Source organism: Dendropsophus ebraccatus, chromosome 12 (assembly GCF_027789765.1).
Source record: "Dendropsophus ebraccatus isolate aDenEbr1 chromosome 12, aDenEbr1.pat, whole genome shotgun sequence".
Classification (NCBI taxonomy): Eukaryota; Metazoa; Chordata; class Amphibia; order Anura; family Hylidae; genus Dendropsophus; species Dendropsophus ebraccatus.
The window spans coordinates 48,411,399-48,438,820 of record NC_091465.1 but is presented as its reverse complement, the minus strand read 5'-3'; the positions used below and the strand labels follow the sequence as shown (position 1 = coordinate 48,438,820).

The following is a 27,422-nucleotide window of genomic DNA, read 5'->3' as shown; positions in this document are numbered from 1 at the left end:
GTTAACAACCTGTGCGAAAAACGCATGTAGCTTCACACTTCAAAAATACGCAATTGCGTATTTTAACAACTGATGCTTTGCTAACAACAAGCTTCACGCTTCAAAAATACGCAATTGCGTATTTTAACGCAGAACAATCGTATAAAGCCAACCTGCGTTTTGCCTGCTTATTTTTAAGACTGATTCACGCAGCAAATACGTCAAGTGGGTTTGTACCCTAACAGCGTTTGTGGGGAACTAGCAGGATTGTTGGGGGAGAAGAGTAGGCAGGGTGAGAGGACTGTGAACCAGGGACTTAAGATAATGTCTACAATTTGAGGGAGATGCTGGAGAGCTGTAGACAATACTCAATTTGTTGTTCTACCATTTTCTATTCCAGTCAGTCATGAATTATGCAAAAGGAAGCTAAAGCCATACAATTAGTAATAACACTATATTAGTAACTTATCAATCTTGGGGTGCAACATAATCACATGAAAAAGGTCAAAAGGAAAAGAAGTTTATGATGTTTGAGGCAATAAGGAATGTTTTTGAAAAGGTTATGCAACCTTTAAAATTGACTGGGGCTCCACTTTATACTCGCAAACACAATACTATTTCTAGGGCCTGTGTAAGGTATGCAGTGTTGTCCCATTTGGTTGAATGAGACAATGATGAAGACTTGATAATTTGATGACCCCTTTAAATCTTATGGAAGTAATTAAATTCTTTATAGGAGGGAACAGAAATCCACAGTACTCAACATCTCAAGAATGCAGAATTTATTAAAAACAGTACGGGATAACAATGGCAAATAGTTTTGCTATATTAGCTTTAGGGAATCCATTGCAGTGCTAGTTCTGTTGCTCTCTGTGCGTGATCTATACAATGGAAAATGGTAGCAATGATAAGGCCAATGAATATACAATACAGAATAGCAACTGCATGAACATGTAGTATTTAACGTGCAGTTATATATGAATCTCCATGCTCTTGAGGTGGATATCTTCTTACCCTGGGAACCTCATATATTTCCACATCACAATCAGCAAAAAAGTTCACGTATAGCCAATTGCTGTGCTGAAAAACCACAGTGATTCAACCTTGATTTGAATCGCTTACCAAATCTCACTTCTAATTTATAGTTGTGTAGTTTGTTGATGAGAAGCAAACTCCTACCTAAAAAAATCACAAAAGTTTAGAAAAACCTTTAAATAATCCTTTATTAATATAAGGATACTGATTCTTTTTTTAAATTTTAGAATTATTCCTCTTCTTCTAAGGCCATGTTTGCATGCTGTAAGAGTACTGCTGAAAAGATCACCCCGGCCGGTACTGCAGTACCGTCCGGTTGATCTTTCGGGCCGCAGAGTTCTGATGCAGGCGCATCCGTGCGCGCCCGCATCAGAACTCCCCACAGCACACTATGGAGCCAGTGGCCCGAGCTGCTTGCTTCATAGTGTGCACTGACAGGGTTTTCTATGGCCCCTATTCACTGAATAGCAGCTGCAGAAAACTGACATGTCAGTTGTTTGCAGCGCTGCTAGAGATCCCGGCCAGAGCGTATGCTATGTGTATACGCTCTGACCGGAATACCATAGGCATCAAAGACACATATATTTTTGTAATAATTATAGCTGTTGTACAACGGCCGTGATTTTGCGAAAATATACGTTGTGTGAATATAGCCTAATACTGTATATTTTTAATGACTGATTAAAGGGGTTGTAAAGGGCTTGTTAGCTTTCCTAATAGGGACATATTGAACCCTATGACATAGCCTGGTTCAGTAAATGAGCGTCTATCTTGCAGATTTATGCAGAGCCTTTACATAGCCATTGGCTGCATACCTCCTATTATGAAAGAAGTGCAACTGACGGCCACTCATTTTTTGATAAGTCAAAAAGATTCAACAGCATCCAATGGACATTCATTAGGTGATGACTGGCCATATAACACAGGGTAATAGCCATCTGTTTGGCTAAAAATTGACCCATGTAATATGGTCTTTTCTTTCAGCTGGTTTTTAGTGAAGTGAAAGATGATCAGCTGTTCATCAGTATGGCTTCAATCTAAGAAACAGTTGTCCAGATGATATTACCACTTTTAAAACTCTTGTGTTTCCCACATATGGCTTAGACCAGTTATTGTCAAATAGGGTCCCCTAGAGCCAGGGACAGGCAAAGCAGTCAACATATCTTGGTCAAGGTATAACATTACAGCATAGGATATGTAAGAGCACACAAGATCATCGCCACAATTCCTTATAGGTTGCAGTTTTCTAATTTCCCACGTAGACCAATAAAAGTATAGGCTCTGTTTTGCTGCTGCTCCCGCTCTCTTGCCATTTCCATCTCCTAATTTTGACAAACTGAAAAAGTGAAAGAAGGTTAACAAAAGTGAACTTGCATGAAAACATTCTGCGGGGTTATAAACCCATCAAATTGTAATTTTTCTTGGCAATTACAACATTCTAATGTCATACTTTATGCATTAGAGAGAGGCACGAAAATGAGGAAGGAAATAGAGGTATATAGTCTCAATAATCATACATTTGGACTTCTGAGAAACCTAATTTTCGCAATGACCTCTTCAGCAGGGAAGAACAATGTTTTTACAGTTTTCTACAATTTTGTATTTGGTAATTAATTTCGCTTATCTGTGTTGATAACTAGTAAAACCATTAATGTTAATGTCCAGGAGAAACAATGTTTTCTAAATAAACGTGCCACTTAATATGTGGTAATATAAAAAGTAAGATAAATGAAATTCCCCTAGGACATTTTGCATGATTTCATTGCGGTCATAATAAAATGAATCATATGAATCTGGAATAAAGCTAGGCTTTCTTTTACTGGCTATGTTCACACAATGTAATTTTTGAGTTGCCATGGAATCAGCGTCCGTTCTTTACTGTAGGGGCAGCATTGCATTGAAGTCCATTCTTTACTTTACTTTACTGTGTGAACATAGCCTATTATTTTCGGACGCTGTTCAGTGAATAGTGTCCAGAGATAGTAGCTGTTCACACAATGTAATGTGGGGTGGCGCCCGCACATTACATTGAAGGAATGGTTAAGTGATTTGTGGGCACACCCGATGGTGCCCGCAAATCAATGTTAAAATAACAACGTTCCTGCAGCTGAAACAAAGGTATCGGCTGCAGGAACATCCTAAATGCAGCTCGGTGGCCGGTAGTTTAACGGCATCCGTTGCTATACAATGGGTGATGTGAAACGTAGTGTGAACATAGCCATTCAGTGCTTAGAGTAAATTTAGTGTCCATCCACAAAGACAAACAAGTTAAAAATCCTTTTTTTTCTATATGTAAAGGATAACAATAGTTATATAGAGCTCGCCAATTATCAAACACCTGAATATACTTTTTCTTGTCAAGGTACTAGCCATAAAACAATGCTTACTGCACCCCTCTACAGTGCTCCAGGATGGTATGTATCCCTTTTATTATAAAAAAAAAAAATTGAGAACTTTATTATTTACTATTGCTTCTGGTAAAAGTTATCTAGCACAGGACACAATTTCTTATATTCAACCTAGCAAAGTCTGTGCTATGACTTAGATTTACCTGTAGACTAAAATGTATTCAGATTAAAATTTTATAAACATATTATTATGGTATATATTGGTAACAATTTACAGAGGAAGATGGAATATGGAAATCCCAAAACACATTTCAACCGGTTGTACTTATAGACATGACAAATTTATGTGTTTGGCTAGATTTCTCCTCACATTTAATGTAACAGTTGTAATAATGTAATGTATAATGTCACAAAATAGAATAAGTTGAGATCCATCAGTACTGAAGTACTACTCCAGTGCTAATTCACTAGACACACATTATCTCTAGAGTATTTTACTTGTAACTGTTTAATTGTATCTAGAATGAGATCTATATATTTGGATAAGACCTAGAATAAAACCTAATGATGATGATGTCATCTCTGTGTGTAAACAATCTATGTAAAACCATATGAAATCATCCTCATCTTTAAATTATAAGTCAGATCTTCACAGAATAGTGGTGCGTTACCCCAGCCTAGCATATATACTGCATGTATGCAGTCACACTAAGGCCTTAGAAAATGAATACTTGTCAGGACCAGCAGGGAATGGAGTGCTAGTGGCAATTAGAGTCGATGGTTGTGGCTTAATTGTTGTCATCAAATCATTATTGTATTCAATTATCATTTGTGGATTTAAAAAAACCACAGAAACATCTGATTGTCCCCACAAAATACTATAATAACCAGTTGTGGGCCCCCTGGCATGGGGATGGCACTGCCTTTATTAAGGGCTGTATTTACAGCTCCTGCCGCCCTAGGCACTGAGCCTTTGTTAGGCTGGGTTTACACTGCATTTTTGCAGTCAGTTTTTTCATCCGTTTTATGCAAAAAAAATAAAAATAAAAAATGCATTTGTGTGCATCAGTTTTTAACTGTTTCTCCATTGACTACCATAATAATAAAAAAGGATAAAAAATGCGTCCATTTCTTTGGGACTGTGTGGATGGGCTATTTGGCTTCCAGGGAAACCCCTTATAAAAAATCTGATAAAAAATGTAAAAATAAATAAACTTGTTGAATAAAAAGTGATTAAAAAGTCCAAATCCAAATACAAATCGCTCAGATCACTGTGCAAAAATACAACAACAAAAAAAGCAGTCTTGTAAATGGAAAACATAAAAATAAAATAAAATTAGGGGCCAGAATAAGGCTATTTTGAGCATATATATTTATTTATTTATTTATTTATTCATTCATTCATTCATTCATTCTTTTTAAAGAAGAAGTCCACAACAAAAAATATGGTGCAGGTAGGGGGTGCGGGAACATAATAAAGAATGTATACTTACCCAACTCTAAGCCCCCGCAGCTCCATGCTCCTGCAATGTCACAACCTGGCTCTGGAATGCACACTCAGCAGTTTTATATGTATTATGTTGTGTAGAATATAATTTTGGGTGGGGGTTATCTTAAAATGTTTATGTTCGTGCTGCAGCTAGTTTGGGCCTTAACCCTTAGGGGACACAGCCAGTTTTCATTTTTGCGTTTTCGTTTTTCCCTCCTCGTGTATATAAGGCAATAGCGCCTGCATTTTTCCACCTAGAGACCCAAATGAGCCCTTATTTTTTGCGCAACTAATTGTACTTTGCTATGGCAGATGTAATTTGTGCCTAAAATGTGCCGGGAAACCAGAAAAAAATTATATGTGTGGTGAAATTGAAAAAAAAAAAATGTTTTTTTTTTTATTTGGGGGGGGGGGGGGGGGGGGTGGTGTTTTTACTATGTTCGCCCTGGGGTAAAACTGACTCATTATATATGTTCCTTAAGTTGTTACGATTACAACGATATGTAACATGTATAACTTTTATTTGATTTGATGGCTTGTGAAAAATTAAAACCTTTTAAAGAAAATATATGTTCCTTAAAATCGCTCCATTCCCAGGCTTATAGCGCTTTTATCCTTTGGTCTATGGGTCTGTATGAGATGTCATTTTTTGCGCCATGATGTGATCTTTCTATCGGTACCTTGATTGCACATATATGACTTTTTGATCGCTTTTTATTACAATTATTCTGGATTTGATGCGACCAAAAATGCGCAATTTTGCACTTTGGGATTTTTTTGCGCTGACGCCGTTTACCGTGTGAGATCAGGAATGTGATTAATTAATAGTTCGGGCAATTACGCACGCGGCGATAGCAAACATGTTTGTTTATTAATTTATTTATTTATTTTTATTTATAAAATGGGGAAAGGGGGGTGATTCAGACTTTTATTAGGGGAGGGGATTTTGTGTTATTAAAAATACATTTTTCTTTTACTTTATACATATATTAGAAGCCCCCCTGGGGGACTTCTAGTATATGCACTCTAATCTCTCATAGAGATCCATGCAGTATAGTTATACTGCATGAATCCATGAGATCGGTGTTCTATTACTTTTGGCTGCTGCAGCCAAAAGCAATAGAATGCCGAGCCGGGATCAGCGCCATTACGGAGCAGACCCCGGCCCGGGATGGATGCGGGGATCGCCCCCCCGCAATCGCGCCGCAGGGGGGCGATCCCCCCACTAGACCACCAGGGATGCATATCAGCAAGTATTTAGAAGCAGCTGTCAACTTTGACAGCTGCTTCTAAGTACTTAATTAGCGGGCACGGCGATCGGACCGTGCCCGCTAATAGCCGCGATCCCGGGCTACATGCGGCACCCGGGATCGCGGCAGTTCAGAGGGGGGTCGCCGCGCGACCCCCCTCTGAACTCCCATAGCGGCACGAGGACGTTCAATAACGTCCTGGTGCAGCTATGGGTTAATGACCAGGCTAATTTTTCAAAATCTGAGCTGTCTCACTTTATGCTCTTATAGCTCAGTGATGCTTTAATGTATGCTAGCGATTCTGAGAATGTTTTTTCGACACATATGGCACTTTATGTTAGTGGCAAAATTTGGTCACTACTTTGTGTGTTTTTTGTGAAAAACTTCAAAATATCGTGAAAAATTAAAAAAAATTAGCATTTTATGAACTTTGAAAATCTCTGTTTCTAAAAAAAGAAAGTCGTAGTACATAAATTAGTTACTAAATCACACTACCAATATGTCTTCTTTATTCTGGCATAATTTGGTAAACATATTTTATAGGGACCAGTTCTTGTTTAAATGGATTTAAAAGTCTGGTATACTGAAAACCCCCATAAGTGACCCCATTTTGGAAACTACACACCTTAAAGAATTAATCTAGGGGTATAATGAGCATTTTGACGCTACAGGGGCTGGAGGAAAGTATTCACCATTAGGCAGTAAAAAAATGGAAAATTTAAATTTTCCAATAATATATACGTTTAGATTAAATTTTCTCATTTTCAAAAGGAACATGAGAGAAAAAGCACCCCAAAATTTGTAACAGTACACAGCCGGGCTCAGAAGAAAGGGAGCGCCAATTAGCTTTTCCAATGCAGATTTTGCTGAAGAAGTCTGAGCACCAGGTGCGTTTGCAGAGCCCCTGTAGTGTCAGCAGAGAGAAAACCCCCCATAAGTCACCCCATTTTGGAAAGTACACCCCTCAAAGAATTCATTTTGGGGTTTGGTGACCATTTTGACCCCACAGGTATTACAGGAAAGTATTCAAAATTAGACAGTAAAAATGAAAAACTTGAAATCTTCCAATAATATGTTCGTTTAGTTTGAAATTTCTCAATTTCACGAAGAATAAGAGAAAAAAAGTACCCCAAAATTTGTAACGCAGGTTCTCCTGAGTACAACGGTACCCCATATGTGGGCATAAATCACTGTATGGGCACACAGGAGGGCTCAGAAGGGAAGGAGCGCCAGTTAGCTTTTTCAATGCAGATTTTGCTGCAGAAGTATCCGAGCGCCAGGTGTGTTTGCAGTGCCCTTGTAGTGCCAGCAGAGTAAAATCTCGCCATAAGTCACCCCATGTTGGAAAGAGCACCCCTCAAAGAATTCATCTTGGGGTGTGGTGACCATTTTGACCCCACAGGTATTAGAGGAAAGTATTCAAAATTGGCCAGTAAAAATGAAAAACTCTAATTTTTCCAATAGTATGTTGGTTTAGTTTGAAGTTTCTCAATTTCACGAGGAACAGGAAAGAAAATGTACCCCAAAATCAGTAACGCAGGTTCTCCTGAGTAAAACGGCGCCCCATATGTGGGCATAAACCACTGTATGGGCACACAGCGGGGCTCAGAAGGAAGGGAGTGCCAATTTACTGGAGCAAAACCGCAGCTAGTAATGGTTATTAGAATAGCGCAGTTACTAAAATACAATAAAAAAAATGAGATTACAGGTAATGTGGGGTGGACACGGACAGTCTGGGGTGGTTATGGGCAACCTGAGGTGGTTACAGGTAATCTGGGCTGGATACGGACAACATGGGGTGGACATGGGCAACCTGCTGTGGTAACGGCAACCTGGGGTGGTTACAGGCAACGTGGGGTGGTTACGGGCAACATGGGGTGGTTACGGGCAACATGGGGTGGTTACGGGCAACCTGCAGTGCTTACAGACAATCTGGGGTGGTTACAGGAAACATGGGGTGGTTATGGGCAACGTGGGGTGGTTACGGGCAACCTGCAGTGCTTACAGACAATCTGGGGTGGTTACAGGCAATGTGGGGCGGTTACGGGCAACATGGGGTGGTTACGGGCAACGTGGGTTGGTTACGGGCAACCTGCAGTGCTTACAGACAATCTGGGGTGGTTACAGGCAACGTGGGGCGGTTACGGGCAACCTGCAGTGCTTACAGACAATCTGGGGTGGTTACGGGCAACGTGGGGTGGTTACGGGCAATGTGGGGTGGTTAGGGATAAACTGCTTATAGGTAATCTGCGGTCGGTACCTGTAATCTGGCATTGTTACCGCAATATGGAGGGGGTCATTGGCAATTTGGGGTGGTCAGAGGCAACCTGCGGTGGTCAGAGGTGACGTGGCGTGGTCAGAGGCGACGTGGCGTGGTCAGAGGTGACGTGCGGTGGTCAGAGGCGACTTGCGGTGGTCAGAGGCGACGTGCGGTGGTCAGAGGTGACGTGTCGTGGTCAAAGGCAACGTGGCGTGGTCAGAGGCAACGTGGCGTGGTTACGTGCAATCTGGGGGGTTACATGTAATCTGGCGTGATTACGGGCAACCTGGGGGGGTTATGTGCAACCTGGAGGGGTTACAGACAATCTGGGATTGTTACTGATAAACTGAAGTGCTTATAAGTGATCTGGGGTGGGTACATGTAATTTGGGGTGTTTACGGGCAACCTGGGGTGATTACGGACAATCAGGAGGGGGTCACTGGCAATTTGGGGTGGTTATAGGCAACGTGCGGTGATTACGGGCAACGTGCGGTGGTTACGGGCAACGTGCGGTGGTTACGAGTAATCTTGGAGTAAACTGCAATTATTGCTATAATAAAACGTGTGTGTTTTATTTTTTTTGTGTTTTTCACTTTTTGTACTTTTACACATTTATTTTCACTATATTACTATGATTACTGTGATATTTTCTATCACAGTAATCATAGTTCAGTGACAGAGACCAAATTGGTCTCTGTAACTGTAAATTTTCAGAGTTGGCTGGTTCTGGAGCGCATGCACACTTCAGAAGCAGCCTGGACGTCGAGGAGGAAGGACCTCCCTGGATCAGGTGAGTATATGGGGAAGAGGGGGTGACTGGGGGACGGGGGTGGGGGGCGACTTGGGGGGAAGGACACTTCACTTTTTATCCCCTGTCACCAATCATTTATGGTGACAGGGGATAAAAAGTGCCGGGAGCACATGGTACAAGCGATCAGCGGTATATAGTATATACCGCTGATCGCTTGTACCGGGACCCCACAGGGGGGTCCCCGATCACTGCCCCATGCTCTCCGCTACCTCCGGTGGTGGAGAGCATGGGACTTTGATTTATTTTCACTTTTCCATCGCTGTGAACAGCGATGGCGGTGTCCATCTTGGAAATGATGGCCGCCGGAGGAGGGGGGTTAGTAACTTTCCTACTAGGGGGGGGCTGATCTGGGGTCTGAGGGGACACTTATTTCATCTCCCCCCGCCGTAGATTCACGGCGGGGGAAGATGAAAGGCAGCGGCAGCAGCGGCAATGCCCGTTACCGACGGCTGCCGCTACAACGTTAATAGCGGCGATCGTCGGTAAGGGGGGCGGCCGGGACGGACCCCACACACTGCCCCAACCCCTCAGCTACCTCCGGTAGCTGGGGGGATGGGGTGGGGGCCTTCCTGGCCCTGCAATCTTATTCTCTGCCATCGCTGTAAAAAGCAGATGGCAGCAGAAAAAGGCCCCTTAGTGACCGCCGTAAAAAGCCGTAACGGCGGTCACTAAGGAGTTAAGTATATCCCCACTGTATTGAAACTGATATTTAAGTTCTGAACTGTAGGTGTTTTCACACTCTAGGATAGGTTCACACTTTTTGTCGTTTTTAAATGTTTAATTTTATCGTACAGAAAAATGTGGTCAACAATGTAGTGTGAACCTAGCCGTAGTAAATACTATGCAAGAAGGTAGGACTAGTAAAGAAGACATAGGCGGAGATTTATCAAACTGGTGTAAAGTAGAATTGTCTTAGTTGCCCCTAGCAACCAATCAGATTCTACCTTTCATTCCTCACAGATTCTTTGAAAAATGAAAGGTGGAATCTGATTGGTTGCAAGGGGCAACTAAGACAATTCTGCTTTACACCAGTTTGATATATCTCCTCTATAGTGTATGTATCAGGGGCTATTACATTTTCTAGATACATTTACTTGCCAGAGCTTATTATATTTGTACACATATAACATATTGCTTTTTGTGTATATATGACTGAGTTTTCCCTCTCGGTAGCCCAGTGTTACTGTAGTAAATTCTAACACTTCAGACTGTTGGAAGCAGTTGTGCCTCTCTAGCATTTTTCTTTAATATAAGGCCAAATTACTTTTTGAAGTTTCTATTCCTCTAGGGAAAAAACACTTGTTCACTGTTGTCCTTTCTTTTCTGTGGATACCATGCTGGTAATAAAACAAGTATATATGAAATACTAGTTTCCGTATAGTCACATTCTAGTACTTACTGTGCTCAAAGCAATTAAATGCAAAAATGAATGTATTGACATGGTAGAAATATGTAGCCATTAGAGTAAATCTGAATCTACCAAAACCAGCACTAGTCCTTCAAAGCATTTCCTTTTAGAATAAATATCGACAGGCATATTCCGGATAGTGCACAGCTGTTAGGATCACAGCTGTTTTTCTTTTTCATTTTAGATCCCTTGAAATAACAGTGACTATTACCCCCCCTTTTAATTACTTTATGTCCTATGATGAGTATACTCTGTAGGTGTATCATGATAAGTAGTACTCGTTGAGCTTTTTGCAGGAGCATTGCTACTCGGCCTGTAAGAATTTTATCCCCATGTACCACTGACCTGTTTCTGTGGGTGCTCAGATATTGGCAATACACTGCATACTTGGTGGACCTGCCCCACAGTCTCCAGCTTCTGGGACTCTATACTGCTAATACTCTCCTCCCTTCTTCAAAAAGGCCTCCCTGTAAGGCCATCAGCACTCCTACTAGGAGAATCCATATAGCGGCCAAATGGAGATCTCCCACGCTTGTCAGTCCAAGCGATTGTTGACAGGTTCTCATGCTATATGAAAAAAATTGATGCCACCCGTACTGACACCCATGAAAGATACATTGCAGTATGGCAACAATGGCTAGATTATGCAATTATCCCACTCCATGGAATCTTCTATACTCATACACGAGCTGAACCCTTCACCCCCCCATCCCGCCCCAAGGGACTCTATTGCCCTTTTTGTTTATATCTTGTAGGCACTTGATGAGCATGCATGTTAGTGTTGCTTATTTGATTTTGTTTGTTTTTTACCCCCCTTTTTTCTTTAGTCTTTAGTTTTTTCCCAATCCTGGAAGCACTACTTTGTTATACCCTGTTTTTTTATTTGTGTATTATGTATTCAGTGTACATTATCCCCCCTGCAATGGGCTATTTTACCTTGATGATGTTTATTGCATGCATTGAAACTTCTTTAATAAAACCTTTGACACTAAAAATTATAAATCAGGTTCTTTGCACTTACTCTGGGAGTGCCGAGAGATTCCACTGTTATGGTCTTATGTGTACGATAAACTGAAGGAGGAACTGGGGGTGGAGCTGCCAGAGGTACCTGGTTTAGCCATTCTGGGGGATACTTCTACTTTGAGGATCTCTAACAAAAAGAAAAATAAGATACTTAGGTTTTTTTTTACGTTAAATTATTAGTGATTCGGAGTTGGATTTCCCCGACAGCCCAGGGTAGAATTCAGTGGGAAAGGTGTTGTACATTATATGAAAAATATTATGAGGGCAGTAGGGGATAATAAGTTGTGTTTTTTTTTTTTTTTTCCTCTGTGACTCAGCGGGAGGGAAAAGGGGTGGGAGTGGGGGGGGGGGGGAGAGGGGGATGTGTGACGTGGGAGTTGTTCTTTTTAATTAACCTTGAGATTAATTTGTGAGTGTCAATATGTGTATTAATTTGTTATATTTGTTAAAAATAAATAAAGTATTTATAAAAAAAAAAAAAAAAAAATATATATATATATAAATCAGCGAGTTTGGTGATCCAAAGATCGTCCGGGGACCCCATAGGACACAGTGGCGGTCTGCTGCTACCATTCCTATTACACTGAGCAATGGCAGCAGATTGATGCTAGGCTGATCGTTGCCATTTCAGCCTGTTGAAAAACAACAATCAGCCAACATCGTGCATGATAGCTGATCGTTGTCTTCTATTACACAAAGCGATTATCACCCGTAACGGCCGATATCAGCTGAATACTGCCAATAATCGCCTTGCGTAATAGGGCCTTTAGTCTTACCATAAAACATTCTGAAATTATGATCGAAACCTGGTAGACCAATTATAGGATTTGTCTATATCCAGTTGAAAAATTTGCTTAACTGTCATTGCCCCATTAAAAATGGAAGCCACAATGTAAGTGTGAACAGAGTCTTATAATTAAATGATTAATATAGAATGGCGTCTCACATTGGCTATGCAAGATGAGTGCTTCATCTCAATAGTAATGTCATTTATGGTTCCTCAATAGAAATAATAGATGAGAGAAAAAGCTGACCTATTTTATTCCTAGAGAATTTTTCTTCTGTAGCATGGATAAGAACCACTGGTATTTGTAAGAGGGATTATTAGATCAATGAACTTTGGGTTTTCAGGATGATGCAAATTGTGGCCATGAACAACCTGGTATTTGCATGAAACCTTGCCAGGTACCGCTTTACTAATAGGCTGCTCTTTTTCATGTTGTTTCAGTTATATTCCTTAGTATGGTATAAATATTAAAATTATGTTCCCATTAAGATTTCTTTCTTTGAAGGTGCTACTACAGCTGTATATAGTATTTGAGCCAACAACAGTAATGGATTCAAAAAGCTTAAGAAGGCTTTATGTATACTCTTTCTTGCTATGACTACTTCTGACGTTGGCTCAAAAAACTGCCTCGAAAACTGCAGTTATTTAAAAAAGGCACATGTAAAAACACCATTTTTGTTGACTAGGTTGGGAATATACTGAATGGACCTGACTGATGATACAAAGAGAATAAGGGGAGAAGTGTGGGAGCCAGAAGTAAAACAAGGCTGTGGCTTCATATAATAATAATAATAATAACAACAACAACATAATAAGTGTTTTAAGCACTTTTCTATGACTTGGGTTTGGATGTGATAATAGAATGGTCTATAGTGTTGTTTTTTTTATAAATGTGGTAATATGTCTGCATTAAAATGTTTCTGTCATTTGGAGTAACTTTTGATTTGTCATCAAATATGTAAGTTACTGATTGCACTGGGTCTCACTCTTGAGACTGTCTGTGATCCTGAGACACAGCCAAGGGGAAATGCGCAGTTGTGCACTCCACTCCCTGTCCTGACAAACATTTGACTGTAATAAAGGGAAGGAGGAGTCTTAGGATTGAGAGTGAGGAGTGAGACCAGGTGTGATCCTTAACTTTTGATATGTATGATGACATGTCAAAGGTTATTCCAAATTACAGGGACTTAAAAGGAAAACAACATCCAACCTGCTATGTCCCTATAGCCCATGGGGCACTGAGGTTAGAGGTCATTTTCTTATCCTCATGCTTGGTGACATTTTCAGGATATAAGCAGTTTATTTATTGTCCTAATGAGGCATCTTGGTGCATTACGGGCAGGGCCCAGATCCACTTCAGCAGCCTATGAAATAAACTGCAAATACCCCAAAAATGGCACTGAGGCTGAAGGTAAGAAAATGACCTCTGATTTCAGCCCCTGTGGGCTATAGAGTCATATCAGCAGGTTAGATGCCTCTAACCTGCTCATAGTTTCCCCGTAAAGGGGTATGCTGATGTAAAATTGATGGCCTATCTTCAAGGGCCAATTTTCAGCACCAATGCAGATCAGCTGTTTGAAGAGGTAGCAATACTTTGACTCTTGCTGAAGCCTCCTTGTTTTTGATATTGCCGGATTTGCTCTTGCCCATGTCATTTTGTAGCTGCTGTGCTAAGTATTGCTGGTTGGTGTACAACAAATAAGTTGTTTCCATCTAGAGACCTTGGACATATTGACTTTTCATATTACCTTCTCATAAATCATCAGGTATATTGTACATATGTTCCCTAGTGTCAATAAATAAAATTATAATGGAAATAAAACTAATGGATATACATAGTAGCAGGAGAAGAGCCCATCTAAATTGTAATATATATACAGTATATATATATATATATATATATATATATATATATATATATATATATTGTATGTATGAAGGAAATTTCTTTTTGTCATTTTTGATCAGGCACAAAATGTTGTTCTCCCGTTAGTAGACTATATTTACGAGAGTGCACAGAATATTGCCGCTTTTGTATATGTAATGCAATGCTATAGGTATTGTATAATGTTAGCAATTTGAAACCATTAAGATCCAGGCTTTTTGTATTCCATAGTTCAGAGGAATATCTATCAAAGTTATCCCCCGAAATTATGTTTTTATACCTTGGGTGCCTTATATCAAACATTGTTTTCACTTTCTTGCTATTCCTTTCTGGTAGCATCATGTTGACTTTCTGAACTTTTTATTGAATATTCAAATGAGTGCGAATTCTAGGCTTAGGAGGTACGAATAGAAGCTTTAGAATAACAACCACTGAACGTGATTCATATATCATCCACCTCCTAATTAGAGATGATCGAACATCGGAAAATCGTAGGTTCGATCGAACTGGAACATTTTCAAACCTGCCGCATTTGATTGCTGATGCCTTCCCGGTCCTTGCGGAAGGAGGAGCATGCCCGCGGTCCACCTGGAATTCCAGGATTCAGCCTGGGTCATAGGCTGAATCCTGAAATTCCAGGCCATCCCCGAACACTCTCCTTCTACCCCACGGACCGGGAAGGCATCGGGAATCAAATGCGGCAGGTTTGAAAATGTTCTAGTTCGATCGAACCTACGATTTTACGATGTTCGATCATCTCCTCTCCTAATCACATCCCTAAACTTAGCATTCATGCACCAATTTAAAATAGTGTTCCCGCCCAACTGACTGTTCAATGACTCTGAAAATAATAATGTCCACTAATATTTAATATTTTTCCAGTTTTATTACTCTGGAGCCAGAGTTTAAGAATTTAAAACACTACATACCATCACTAATCTCCTCATCTTCCAGCTGGACACAGAAATAGAAAAGGATCAGATGATCTCACAAATATGAAAGAAGACCCAGCTCTTTTGCAGAAAGTCTATAAAGCCTTATTTCTTTATTAATTCACCATTAAAAGTTACAGCCAAGCATGCAAGAAACAATTTCCCCCCAAAATCTATGGTTTTAAAAATGGGTTCTTACTAACCTGGTGGTTGTTTAGTCACCAGATGGGTTTACATCTGATTGACCACATCTACAGCGGTCATGTTAAGTATTGAAGCCAAAGGAACAAAAGCATCTTTAAGATGAAAATCTCTTCTCTATGTGTTCATAATTATCTCATTAGAGAGAAGGAGCAGAAACACGATTGCAGGTTTTGTTGGGAAGATTTGTAGTCTTTTTTGTTTATGAAGAACATGGAGGTATTGCCTAAGCTTTTTTATAAAGACCTTCGGCAAGTCATAATGACCCGGTGTGCTGAAAGGGAAGGTTAACAACAAAAGCATATTTACTGAGGGCTCTTATTAAAGCGAGGAGAAATTGCTGAGTTAATTCCTAATTAATTAGACATTTGCAATACATTCAGTATTTTTATGGCTTTATCTAGAAATATATCTACAACTTTCTACATTTACTCTAAGTAAAATTCATTGAGTTTATTAAATCCAGCGTCCCCCTCTTCAGCATTTCGACGTGGCAGGCACAGATTAATTTTTAGTCATCTCTATTGCTTCACACTTTCTGACATTTGTAAATCCTGTTGTGGGTGATCTTTAAATATGACCTTTTTTCTTTTTGTTTGGGCAAAAGCTGTCACTTGTATGCTCGCAGTATGTGTCCATCTATCATTGTAACACTGGAGGCTAATATCCTGCTGTGCCAGAAAATGCAACAATACTAATGAGATTGCCCCCTGCCGATGTGTGGGAGAAATAAACTCTGTCACCTCAAAACATGCAGTGTGGTCCGGCTGTCTTAGAAAGTAGATAGCTTATGACTTTAAGGCCATGTTCACACAATGTATTTTTTTTTTTTTAAACGTTCTTTTCAGCCTGGGTAGCACTGCTTTGAAATTGATGCAATGCCGCCCTTTCCGTGCGCATGCCGCACTGACAACAGCCATTGTCCCCCCCTACGGCCATGTAAATAATTGAAATGTCAATTATTTCTAGTCATTAATGCAGGAACAACGGCCGTTGTTTCCGCTCTGCCATTCTGACGCCCGTACATTGCATGGGCTGCAATAGTTTAACCGGATTGCTGGCACATCCAAATGTGTCTGCAATCCAAATAAAATAAAATTATGTTCCTGCAGGCGATATGGCAGTATGGGCGTCAGGAACATGGCAAACAACGGCCATGTCAAACAACAGCTGTTATTAGTACAGTGTGTGAACATGTGTGAAAATGTACACAGTGCTATTAAAAAAGCACTAATGCCAACTCTCCACCACTTTTCTAGCACTGTAATTTGTTTCATCCCAGCTCGGTTGCATCCCGTACATTTTTGGCCATGCATATGGACATGCGCTGTAAGAAAGGTCCAGCATGAAAGGTGACCTTGTGCGTATGCCATGTGTCAATAGGATGATGGCGTTTATGTGCTACTAATTATGCCGTTAGGGGAGATGGCATGGTGCTTCACAGCAAGAGAGAAATTGTCCACCCTATGGGTTGAGCCAACACAGCAAGTCAGCATGTGTCAGTAGCCGGATTTACTAAGAGGCACGCTCCTTCTCCCCACTAGGTGAGCGGGGGTTATAGCTGGCGTACAGTACATCATAGAGAAGGTAAAAATTAGAGATGAGCGAACTTGCAAGATTTCTGGTTCGTAAGAACCAGAAATCTCGGCGTCTGATTCCTGCTGTCTGCTCGCTCCATGCAGCGGGTGGATACAGCATAAGGAACGCCTAGAAAACTGGGATACAGCCATTGCCATTGGCTGTATCCCAGTTTTCTAGGCGTTCCTTACGCTGTATCCACCCGCTGCACGGAGCAAGTAGACAGCGGGAATCAGACGCCGAGATTTCTGGTTCATACGATCCAGAAATTTGGCAAGTTCGCTCATCTTTAGTAAAAATCTGTGAAATATATATCTGTGGTATACGCTACCAGCACAGGCTTCATAAATGTCCAGGATGGTATTTAGCCTCCACTCAGGTGCTTCAGTTAAGGGTTTAACTGAAGTCCTATGCCCCGGAACCATGGGCACAACACAACACACTGCTCTGATGGGACCACCTATGAGATACTAACTCATAAGTGGTCACATGGTCTCACATATAACCTTCATAGTCATAGATCAGACACCCCATATAGCTCCTGATAAATACTCTTTGGACTTATGGCCCCAAAGATACTGAAGCAATAAACAATAATTTGTGTACATGGCATTCAATTGTACAATACATAAGATGGCAGTCTGAAACAATTCCTGTAAATCGAGGCACAATGGGTGAACACAAAATACTAATTCATAGTAAGGAGTTAAACTAGGCTTTTGTAGGGAGGGTACAGTGCCTGTCAGTCCAAAAAGGTTGTGCATAAGTCATTGACCCTTTTATTCTACTTACAGGCAGCTGTGTCATTTAACCACTAGTCTGTCCACCAGTCCAGAGCTCACTCTTCTGTGTTGACAGGAGGTTGGTTTGTTCTCTAGGACAGGAGGTTGGTCTGCTGTCTAGGACAGGAGGTTGGTCTGCTGTCTAGGACAGGAGGTTGGTCTGCTGTCTAGGACAGGAGGTTGGTCTGCTGTCTAGGACAGGAGGTTGGTCTGCTGTCTAGGACAGGAGGTTGGTCTGCTGTCTAGGACAGGAGGTTGGTCTGCTGTCTAGGACAGGAGGTTGGTCTGCTCTCTAGGACAGGAGGTTGGTCTGCTCTCTAGGACAGGAGGTTGGTCTGCTGTCTAAAACAGGAGGTTGGTCTGCTGTCTAGGACAGGAGGTTGGTCTGCTGTCTAGGACAGGAGGTTGGTCTGTGCCTGATTTACAATGTACTCAAGGGTTATATCAGTAACTATCAGTCCCCTTGTGGCACCTTTTAGACACTTCCCCTTCCCATCAAGCTTTGCCTTCCTTGTTCCTTTGTATATCCCTCCAAGCATAGAACGTTGCTGAAGATATCATTTTGACACCATTCAATGAAGCAGAATTGCAGTGATATAATAGGTGAGCCTCTCCTGACTCACACTGCCTTTCTCTGCTATTTGTTGTGGGCAGAGTCTCTAGTGTATCCTATGAGGTGCATCTTGACACTGCTCTTCCTGCCTCCTGCTTGTAAGGTTACCCAAAGGTAACACGCTCACTAGTGGATTGCCACCTAAAGCACACTCTCAGCACCTCTGGTAGGGTCTAAGTACTGTACTAACATATTCCCTCTACCTACCTAATCTAGAGAAGGCTGCAGTCATTGTATGAAATTTAGCAGTCCAGTGATATTCTGTAGTGCTGCTCCTATGTCTGAGAATTCTTTTTAGATCTCATTTATAGCAATCACTTTAAATCTCAGTTTATCCTAGTTACTTTCTAGTAACAGCTTTCTACGGCTGACAAACCCATTTATACTGAGAAAGGGGAGAAAATCCTTTTAAATTCTTTATTGTGCATTTGTTAGAAGAGTCTTCGCAGGCAATGCCTAAAATATTTGCTACTGGGTTAGATCCAGCAACACAATAGACACAATGGCCCACATTTACTATGTCTTGTGCCCCAGAATTGTAGCTCCATGTGTACCAAAATTTTGGCCTGACACATACTGTATATTATGATATTTTAAAGAATAGTGAAAATGCACTATACAAATCACTTAAATTGAAACTGGCAGCCAAGAATCACAGGTAAAACTGCTGCCAGACTTGCAATAAAGAATGGACATACATTAAAGTGTTACCCTTGGGTAATCTGTCTACTTCATTTTAGCAAAATTAACTATATAAAATGGGACAAAGTAGGAACAATCTTTCTGGAAATATTTGTTGATATTCTTTACCAAAATATCATTCATGAACGATAACTCCTTTTTGAATTAATGATTTTCCGCCCAACTACCGATAATTCGGCCGACTTCTTTTCAGGCAATAACAGTATGCCAACATCTGTTGATAAATTTCAGCTGATGATCGATCATTTTGGTTGATATTGTCTACTTTTATCCACTTTAATCTATGGTTTATGAGCACCTTTAGATGCTACTCTGTAATGGAGGCTTAAATCTCCTAAAAACAAAAGTACTGGACATGTAGGGTAACTGTCCAATCCTTCTCTGATATCTGCTATCAATGGAGAGTTAGGATGTCTATATGGGCATTAGGCTTTAGCCTGCTTAGTATTTCATATGTTAAAACGGCCAAAAACCTTGAATAACTTTTGGCCGAATGCTCATTCTACTGTCAACTACTCCTCTTGATCCTCAAATGCACAAATTCTAGAGCTGACTGAGTGAGTTTTTTTTTTAATATAGATATAAGGGTATAAATTACTGTCAAACACCTCTGCAGAGGCTAATCTTCTGTGAGAACCTGCCCGAACCTTCTTTCATATCATCTCCATACTGTCTTGTCCTGCAGAAATTGGCAGGCTTGGCTGAGGTTAATCTCATTTGTTTGAATGTCTCAAACAAGGTGAACTACTGATAAGAGAATGTTTGCTGTGACGTCCCATAGACACAGAGCTATATACTAACTTCTGATCATTAATTTGGAAATATGGAAATACTTTTATGTTTTAATTGATTTCTGACCCAAGTTGCTTGAGTGATTCATGAAAAACTGGATGAAAAAATGTCAAGTTTTGTCAGTCACACAATCTAAATACTTCTGTACTCCCAAGCTGGTGTGCGGGGGTTGAATTACTACCGGTTTGTTAGCAATAAAATAAGTAAGAACAAGTACTTTATGTAAGATCTTTCTTTCAAGTAGTAAAGGAATCACAAGAAGCTAAAAATAAGAAGGCTGACTTCCCATTCATCAACCACATCAAATGTACCTATTTACATGTTTGACTTATACTGTACTTATCGCCCCCCACTCCCAGTCTTCTGAGATACAGTATTTTCTATGGGGTAGGGGTTCATTGGATGTAATGACAATAAGGCACTGTGGTGGTGCAGATGCTAAAGTTAAAATTAGGGATGGTCCGAACCTGCCGAGGTTCGGGTTTGTACGAACCTGAACTCTCGGCAATGATTCCCGCTGTCTGCCCGCTCCGTGCAGTGGGTAGATACAGCCGGAGGACCGCCTGAAAAACTGGGATATATCCATAGCCATAGGCTGTATCCCAGTTTTCCAGGCGGTCCTCTGGCTGTATCCACCCTCTCCACGGAGGTGGAAGACAGCGGGAATCATTGCAGAGAGTTCAGGTTCGTACGAACCCAAACCTCAGCAGGTTCGGACCATCCCTAGTTAAAATAAACAGTAAATCTGTACATATATAAAGCTTGGTATCTTGTTATGTATCTGCAAATATCAGATATTTCCGATTCTTACAACTATTTTTAATTTCACATAGAAGTTGAGATGGCAGAGGCACAAGCAATTTTCATGTCTGTGGAGTTACGGGTCATCATGAAGGTTTTGTTTCTCCAGAAAAAGTCTGCAAAGGTCTGCAAAGTGTCCTTCCTCAAAAACCTGGGTTTCTCATTTCAAGACTGCGCATTTCACTGTTGAAGATGAACCCTGCTATGGTCGCCCTACAACCTCAACAGGCGCAGCAACAAGCTTGTATCTCTGCCATCTGAACATCTACCTCAAATTAAAAATAGTTATGAGAATTTGGAAACAACTGATATTTGCATAGTTACGTCACAAGATATCAAGCGTTCATATGATACCATATTCATTTTTCAATTTCAACTGAAAGGGGCTGAAGCCAGGAACTTATATAGGAACTTATTATATTTAAAACAACATGTAAAGCACAGGCATACAGTAGCTACACTTGCTGATCAGTACTTTATAATAGATATATTACTTTTGTCCCAAATAATTTGTTTTACAGTATATGCAACTGCATATCTCTGCATAATACAGTCCTGCACTTACTAATAGCACTATTCAAGGACTAAATAATACCTCCACACAATTACCACATATACTGTATTTACTGCAAAGATCAATAAAACCAAAATTCATGCCATACAGTGGCCATATGGTGGTAAATTTTTGTATTATATAACAAAGAAGTAATAAAAAAAAAAGTAAAATGTCCCAAAAACATTAGCACTGCCCCAATAGCTATGGTATCTCAAGGGTTTGAGGTCAATAACTGAATACAATTTATTAAAAAATGGCACATATGATGTATTTTGGGAATACTTTCCTTTCCCGAGATAGGCTACGTTCACACAATGTCAAAAATATTGAAAAGGCGGCTGATTTTTATATTTAAAAAACGTCCGTTTTTGCTGAGATTTAACTGACTGCAATGGCAATGCATTGAAGTCAATGGGAAGACGGACATTCAATGCACACAATGTATTGAATAATGGACGTTTTTGTCGTAGATGGAAAAACAACAAACATGATCATTTTTTGGGGGGTCTATTGCAAACAGCGGACGTTTTTATTAGTTGTCCACACACAGTTTTTCTTTTGTCACCATTTTTTCTCCGTTTTTACTATTAAATTCAATGGACTTTTCAATTAAGCCACCCCCAAAGTCCAATTAGTAACCAAACTAGAATAATGTACAAACACCAGTCATTGCACTAACGGGAGGCCAGGCTGCTAAATGGATGTCATTTTAAACAGAGCTGAAAAAACGTGTGAACATAGCCATAAAGTGCATCCTTTATCTGACGAAGGTAAAATTTATTTTATTCATTTATTCACCTGAAACCCTTGAGAAGCCATAGCTATTTGGGCGGTGCTAATGTTGTGGGACATTTTACTTTTTTTTTTTTTTTGCTACTTCATTGGTTATAGACATCTTTGCACTGAAATTATTTTTCATTTACTTCCTAAATGCAAAATGAGTTACCTGTGTATGTCCTTTACAGCTGACTGTGCTGTTTCTACTTACATAACATAACAGCACATGGCTCCTGACGTCTTTCCCCCTCACTTTCCTCGGTGTTAGGGAAGAGGAGTAGATTGTACTGTATACACAGATCAGAGTGTGTTGAGGGGGTAAACTATCTAAAGCCCCTATTACACGGGGCAACGGAGAGGCACTGTCAGCGCTTGCTCGCTTCTCGTTCCCTGCTCACTGCTGCTGCTATTACACGCATCGGAAGCGAGCAGGTCAGTGCAGAGGGGGCCGCAGGGATCTGGGGTCTGGGGGGGGGGGGGGTTGGCTGCCCTGGTGATGGTTAGATCGGAACTGAGACTGCAGCATGAAACTTACTGCACAATTTTATAAGGTAACCATTAACATAAGTAAATATAATTCTCCATGTCAAAGGTGACTTATTTTCCAAGGTGTCAGTATTCTGCACAATATACCAATAACGGTATACAGCCAGGGAATAGACACACAGTAACCAGATGGACAGAATGAGTTTCAGAAACATGGTGCTTCTTAACAGCTTTTGCTACAGTGATTTAGATGAGCAGAATGTAGATTTCCCATCTTAATTAGCATATACCGTACATTAGATTCTCAAACCAATTTACAGCATGTTTAAATATAGCAATTGTCAAGTTGTCTGAGTTAAGAACATATCCCCAGGGGCCGTTGTCTTTCCTAGGAAACTTGCACATGACTCTGTTTTGCTAGTTATGAATGTTTCCTGTTTCCTTTGATTACAAATACGGCTTATATAGTTTCATCTAGGAGACAAATAGGGACGTACAGTAGGAAATATTTATGCCGGATCAACCTGTTAATTTGTTTAATCTGTGAATATACAAACGTATAATGTCCGTTATTTGTCTTTAAAAGACGGCCGTCCAATAAAAGCAGTGTTTTGAAGGTGTGTGAACATTAACTTCTTAACGACCGTGGGCGTACATTTACGCCCCCACTGCTTGTGTCTTTATGCACAAGGGCGTAAACGTACGCCCTGCCGGGGTCCTGGGCTATGGTGTGGGCTCACGAGCTGAGCACGCTCAATAGCCGGTGAGGACCAGATGCTATCTGCAGCCAGGCCCTCACCCTCAATGGTGGGCCACCGCGATCGCGCGGCCGGCTGCCATTAACCCCTTAAACGCCGCAATTGCACCACGACCGCAGCGATTAGGTATAAATGACTACAGCATCTCTGGTCACTTAGCAATCGGGACCCCTGCAGCCCAGATTGTTATTTGCCATTAAATGATGGCCATCCACTCAGTTTCAACAGTGTGTGAAACCTTTCTGTGTTTTCAATCCACTCCTGGTTTTGGTTGCAAAATACTGACCAAAGTTTTGGTCTGTGATTTGTGACCATCCTGATTGTCCACCAGGGAGGCATGATGGGCTTATGGATGACAATGAGAAATGCCTATGGTTACCTACTCTTGGATGTCTGAAAATTTATGGCCATTATCAACACACAACAGGACATCAAAAACCAAGCGAATTTCTTAGTTTGCTCGCCATTTGGCTTAAATGCCGACTGCCCAGGGCCGGGACAAGGAGTTTTGGTGCCCTAGGCAGAGAAGGCAAATGGTGCCCCCCCCATTAGAATTGGTGCTCCCCGCACAGTATAATGCCCTGAATGTACCCCCACACTGTATTAAGATCCCCAATACATACAGTAAATATCTTATAACACTATTTCCACCATACAGTGATTACATATTACATGAAAACTGCACTAAACAGAACAGAAATATATTACCAATGATACCATTACATAATACCGCCACACTATCACCCCTATCACTACAAACCCTATAACTGTGCAGTTACATCCATATACTCACAGGGGGCGTCCTCTCCGATCTGTCACATTTTCTTTTTCTCTCCATCCAGCGTGGGCCACCTTGAAGTCGTCTCCTGGCTGTGAATCTTCTCTCTAGAATCTGTCAGAGAAACATTTTAGGCTCCAACACATACAGTAGTTACCCCCCTCTGTACCCCTATATAGTAGTTACACTCCTCTGTGTCCCGATAGTTTTAAGGATCCCCTGTGCCCCAGTATTGTAGTAGAGCCCATCTGTGCAGCCCCAATATAGTATAGACTGCTGTGTGCTGCCCCCAGAAGTATATAGACCCCCTGAGTGCTCCCCCATAAGTATATAGATCTCCTGTGTGCTCCCCCAGAAGTATATAGACCCCCTGTGTGCTCTCCCAGAAGTATATAGACCCTGTGTGTGCTCTCCCAGAAGTATATAGACCCCGTGTGTGCTCTCCCAGAAGTATATAGACCCCCTGTGTGCTTCCCCCAGTTATACATAGACCCCCTGTGTGCTGCCCCCAGTTATATATAGACCCCCTGTGTGCTGCCCCCAGTAGTATATAGACCCCCTGTGTGCTGCCCCCAGTAGTATATAGACCCCCTAAGTGCTGCCCCCAGTAGTATATAGATCTCCTGTGTGCTCCCTAACCCTTCCCATATAGCAGTAATTCTCCAAAACAAACAAACAAAAAAAACACTTATACTCACCTGGGCCATGCCTCTTCTCTTCACTGCACTCTTGTGGCAGAGTTACCTGCGGTCACAAGAGGCCACTCTCCCCATCGCATAACAGTGCACTCAAACACCCCTGACCCTGCAGAACATCGCATTACAGTGCACCCACACACCCCTGACCCTGCAGAGCATCACATAACAGTGCACTCACACACCCCTGACCCTGCAGAACATCGCATAACAGTGCACCCACACACCCCTGACCCTGCAGAGCATCACATAACAGTGCACTCACACACCCCTGACCCTGCAGAGCATCACATAACAGTGCACTCACACACCCCTGACCCTGCAGAGCATCACATAACAGTGCACTCACACACCCCTGACCCTGCAGAGCATCACATAACAGTGCACCCACACACCCCTGACCCTGCAGAGCATCACATAAAAGTGCACCCACACACCCCTGACCCTGCAGAGCATCACATAACAGTGCACTCACACACCCCTGACCCTGCAAACCATCACATAACAGTGCACCCACATACCCCTGACCCTGCAGAGCATCACATAACAGTGCACTCACACACCCCTGACCCTGCAGAACATTGCATAACAGTGCACTCACACACCCCTGACCCTGCAGAACATCGCATAACAGTGCACTCACACACCCCTGACCCTGCAGAGCATCACATAACAGTGCACTCACACACCCCTGACCCTGCAGAACATCGCATAACAGTGCACTCACACACCCTGACCCTGCAGAGCATCACATAACAGTGCACTCACACACCCCTGACCCTGCAGAACATCTCATATCTCGCACCCACACACCCCTGCAGAACATCTCATATCTATGCACCCACACACCCCTGCAGAACATCTCATATCTATGCACCCACACACCCATGACCTGCAGAACATCTCATATCTATGCACCCACACACCCATGACCTGCAGAACATCTCATATCTATGCACACACATACATATACACCCATGACCTGCAGAACATCTCATATCTATGCACACACACACACACACACCCATGACCTGCAGAACATCTCATATCTCGCACCCACACACCCCTGCAGAACATCTCATATCTATGCACCCCCCCCCTGCAGAACATCTCATATCTATGCACCCCCCCTTCCCCCTCCCCCTGCTGACCAGTGCCCTCAGTGTGTCTTACCTCCTGCTGACCTTATACTCTGCCCTCACTGCCTCATAAACAGCCCGGGAAACCAGCTGCCTCATAGAGCCTAGCAGAGGAAGATAGCTCCTCCCACACTGGTCACATGGGCATGATGTCATCAAAGGTCCTTTACACCTCCTGGACACTCTATTCCTGCTGCTGTATGTAACAGTTACAGGGCAGGGGGCGGGGCTAAATAAATAAATTACCCATCCAGATGGCACCCCCTGAGGTTTGGCGCCCTAGGCCATCGCCTACCCCTGCCTACTCTTTGTCCCTGCCCTGCGACTGCTTTTCAAAAACAAACATGTATAATGTGTGTGGCATGTCAAGGGTGCAAACATATTCGTACACTTCTCAAGTGTTATTTACTTTGCCTTATCTGAATTGTTAGCCCTACCAAAAATGTGAGCAATCACACACAAAAAAAAAAAGTCGCTTCTTCAATCTTCAATCAACACAAACAATGATTGCAGAATTTTTTTCATCAATGACAAAATGCTAACATGACTATGTAGTTATAAGTCAAGTTCCACAGCGAAATCACTTTGTAAGGCTATTTTAAAATGTTGTCTTTGGTCATACACCACCCTTACTTACCCCTCTTTTTTGCCAGCCTGCAGATGTGAAGGCTGGTGTGTGGCCAAAAACCTTATAGAAAATTAGCCTTAGTGGTGCTTTGTGAAAATAGACTGCACAATTGTCAACTACTCACTACATGCCAACTAACTACTTCAGACTTGGCTTCGGATTCGTCTATCTGAAATAGAAACATAGAAACATAGAAGATTGTCGGCAGAAAAAGACCACTGGGTCCATCTAGTCTGCCCTTTTAGTATTTTCTTTCTTATTTTCTTAGGATAGATATATGTTTATCCCAGGCGTGTTTTAATTCTGTTATTGTAGATTTACCAACCACCTCTGCTGGAAGTTTGTTCCAGGTATCTACTACTCTTTCAGTAAAGTAATATTTTCTCACGTTGCTTCTGATCTTTCCCCCAACTAACCTCTCACTGTGTCCTCTTGTTCTTGAGTTCATTTTTTTTTGTTTTTTTTTACTAAAAACACTTCCCTCCAGAACCTTATTTAGTCCTTTAACATACTTAAAGGTTTCAATCATGCCCTCCCTTTCTCTTCTTTACTCCAGAATATACAGATTCAAATCCTTAAGCCTTTCCTGATATGGTTTATGCCTCACACCCTCCACCATTTTTGTAGCTGTCTTTGGAACTGTTATATTTTATCAATCTCCTTTTTTAGGCGAGGTCTCCAGAACTGGACACAGTATTCCAGATGTGGTCTCACTAGCGCTCTATACAGCGGGATCACAATCTCCCTCTTCCTATTGGTTATACTTCTAGCTATACGGCCCAGCATATGATTTGCTTTCCCCACCGCCTGGCTGCACTGGTGACTCATTTTAAGGCTGTCAGAAATCACTACCTCTAAATCCTTTTCTTCTGAAGTCTTTTCCAACACAGTACTGCCGATGTGATACTCGGATAAAGGATTCCTCCTCC

The 27,422-nt window shown here is 41.5% G+C and overlaps 1 protein-coding gene and 1 long non-coding RNA gene across 2 annotated transcripts in view; one reads left to right on the top strand and one right to left on the bottom strand.

Moving 5' to 3' along the window:
- The window catches only part of PRKCG (protein kinase C gamma), a 283,303-nt gene that overhangs the window by 40,842 nt on the left and 215,039 nt on the right, over positions 1-27,422 (top strand). The gene's annotated exons all lie outside the window — the stretch shown is intronic.
- On the bottom strand, positions 783-25,994 carry LOC138768907 (uncharacterized). The gene is made up of 4 exons (XR_011359182.1): positions 25,900-25,994; positions 24,047-24,145; positions 15,411-15,682; positions 783-2,350 (listed from the first exon to the last, which is right to left on the bottom strand). It is a non-coding gene; the product is annotated as an uncharacterized lncRNA (long non-coding RNA).